This window comes from Coregonus lavaretus (assembly GCF_964263955.1).
Source record: "Coregonus lavaretus genome assembly, contig: HAP1_SCAFFOLD_4879, whole genome shotgun sequence".
NCBI classification, from domain to species: domain Eukaryota; kingdom Metazoa; phylum Chordata; class Actinopteri; order Salmoniformes; family Salmonidae; genus Coregonus; species Coregonus lavaretus.
This window is the reverse complement of record NW_028161152.1, coordinates 41,716-44,730: the sequence shown is the minus strand read 5'-3', so window position 1 is coordinate 44,730 and position 3,015 is coordinate 41,716.

Here is a 3,015-nt window from a genome sequence, read left to right as displayed (position 1 = left end):
AAAATACTTTAAAGTACAACTTAAGTCGTTTTTTGGGGTATCTTTACTTTACTTTACTATTTATATTCCTGACAACTTTTACTTTTACTTCACTACATTCCTAAAGAAAATATTGTACTCCATACATTTTCCCTGGCAACCCAAAGTACTTGTTACATTTTGAATGCTTAGCAGGACAGAACATTTTTGAAAATCACGCACTTATCAAGATAACACTGTCACGCCCTGGCTCTGGGACTCTTATATGTTGAGCCAGGGTGTGTAGATTCTATGTGTTTGTGTTTCTATGTTAGGATCTAGTTCATGTGTATCTATGTTGGCCGGGGTGGTTCTCAATCAGAGGCAACGAGAATCAGCTGTTGCTTGTTGTCTCTGATTGGGAACCATACTTAGGCAGCCTGTTTGGCACAGTGTATTGTGGGATCTTGTTCCGTGTTGGCTTGTGTTTGATACCAAGGACTTCACGTTATCGTTTGTTGTTTTGTTATTTGTTCGTGTGGTGTACTTAATAAAAAAGAGATGTACGCATATCACGCTGCGCATTGGTCTACTCCTTTCGACGATCGTGACAAACACGTGGTCATCCCTACTGCCTTGTAAATAATGTCTGAGTGTTGGAGTGTGCCCCTGGCTATCAGTACATTTTAAAAACAAGAAAATTGTGCTGTCTGCTTTGCTTAATATAAGGAATTTGAAATGAATTATACTTTTACTTCTACTTTTGATACATAAGTATATTTAAAACAAAATACTTTTAGACTTTTACTCAAGTACTATTTTACTGGGTGACTTTCACTTTTACTTGAGTCATTCTCTATTAAGATATCTATACTTTTACTCAAGTATGACAGTTGGGTACTTTGTCCACCACTGCACACACACACACCCACATACACACACACACACACACACACACACACACACACACCCACACACACACACACACACACACACACACACACACCCACACACACACACACACACACACACACACACACACACACACACACACACACACACACACAGAAATCAGTTCCATGGACAGTCACAAGATATTTAGCAACATTGATTGGACTAAATTGTTTTTGGTATCTTTAAGTTTGTTTTCAGTGTATCAAACTGAGGTACAGTGGGGAGAACAAGTATTTGATACACTGCCGATTTTGCAGGTTTTCCTACTTACAAAGCATCTAGAGATCTGTAATTTATCATAGATACACTTCAACTGTGAGAGACGGAATCTAAAACAAAAATCCAGAAAATTACATTGTATGATTTTTAAGTAATTCATTTGCATTTTATTGCATGACATAAGTATTTGATCACCTACCAACCAGTAAGAATTCCAGCTCTCACAGACCTGTTAGTTTTTCTTTAAGAATCCCTCCTGTTCTCCACTCATTACCTGTATTAACTGCACCTGTTTGAACTCGTTACCTGTATAAAAGACACCTGTCCACACACTCAATCAAACAGACTCCAACCTCTCCACAATAGACCTGCACAAGGCTGGGATGGGCTACAGGACAATAGGCAAGCAGCTTGGTGAGAAGGCAACAACTGTTGGCGCAATTATTAGAAAATGGAAGAAGTTCAAGATGACGGTCAATCACCCTCGGTCTGGGGCTCCATGCAAGATCTCACGTCGTGGGGCATCAATGATCATGAGGAAGGTGAGGGATCAGCCCAGAACTACACGGCAGGACCTGGTCAATGACCTGAAGAGAGCTGGGACCACAGTCTCAAAGAAAACCATTAGTAACACACTACGCCGTCATGGATTAAAATCCTGCAGCGTAGGCAAGGTCCCCCTGCTCAAGCCAGCGCATGTCCAGGCCCGTCTGAAGTTTGCCAATGACCATCTGGATGATCCAGAGGAGGAATGGGAGAAGGTCATGTGGTCTGATGAGACAAAAATTGAGCTTTTTGGTCTAAACTCCACTCGCCGTGTTTGGAGGAAGAAGAAGGATGAGTACAATCCCAAGAACACCATCCCAACCGTGAAGCATGGAGGTGGAAACATCATTCTTTGGGTATGCTTTTCTGCAAAGGGGACAGGACGACAGCACCGTTTTGAGGGGAGGATGGATGGGGCCATGTATCGCAAGATCTTGGCCAACAACCTCCTTCCCTCAATAAGAGCATTGAAGATGGGTTGTGGCTGGGTCTTCCAGCATGACAACGACCCGAAACACACAGCCAGGGCAACTAAGGAGTGGCTCCGTAAGAAGCATCTCAAGGTCCTGGAGTGGCCTAGCCAGTCTCCAGACCTGAACCCAATAGAAAATCTTTGGAGGGAGCTGAAAGTCCGTATTGCCCAGCGACAGCCCCGAAACCTGAAGGATCTGGAGAAGGTCTGTATGGAGGAATGGGCCAAAATCCCTGCTGCAGTGTGTGCAAACCTGGTCAAGACCTACAGGAAACATATGATCTCTATAATTGCAAACAAAGGTTTCTGTACCAAATATTAAGTTCTGCTTTTCTGATGTATCAAATACTTATGTCATGCAATAAAATGCAAATTAATTACTTAAAAATCATACAATGTGATTTTCTGGATTTTTGTTTTAGATTCCGTCTCTCACAGTTGCAGTGTACCTATGATAAAAATTACAGACGTCTACATGCTTTGTAAGTAGGAAAACCTGCAAAATCGGCAGTGTATCAAATACTTGTTCTCCCCACTGTATATATAGCCTTGTTGATTTGATGATGTTTAAATGTTTAAGTTGAAATGGTGCTGGAATAGCGGAGGCAGTGCTCCTGTTGTCTTTGTGCTGACTTGCGGCAACTCTGAGGTTCTAAATCAGTAGTTATTTAATAAACTGTCGAAAACATTAACTTGCTTGACCATGTTGCAGGTCATATAACTGTTTGTTACATGCAATATTTGCTTTGTGGACTTCACTGGACAGATGTTGCTCTCCGGTTTTGTGATGAAACAAATGAATGTGTAGTTGAATTTATTCCGCCACTGTGTGACTGTTGTCTTTTGGTTGTCACGGCCTTATTGTA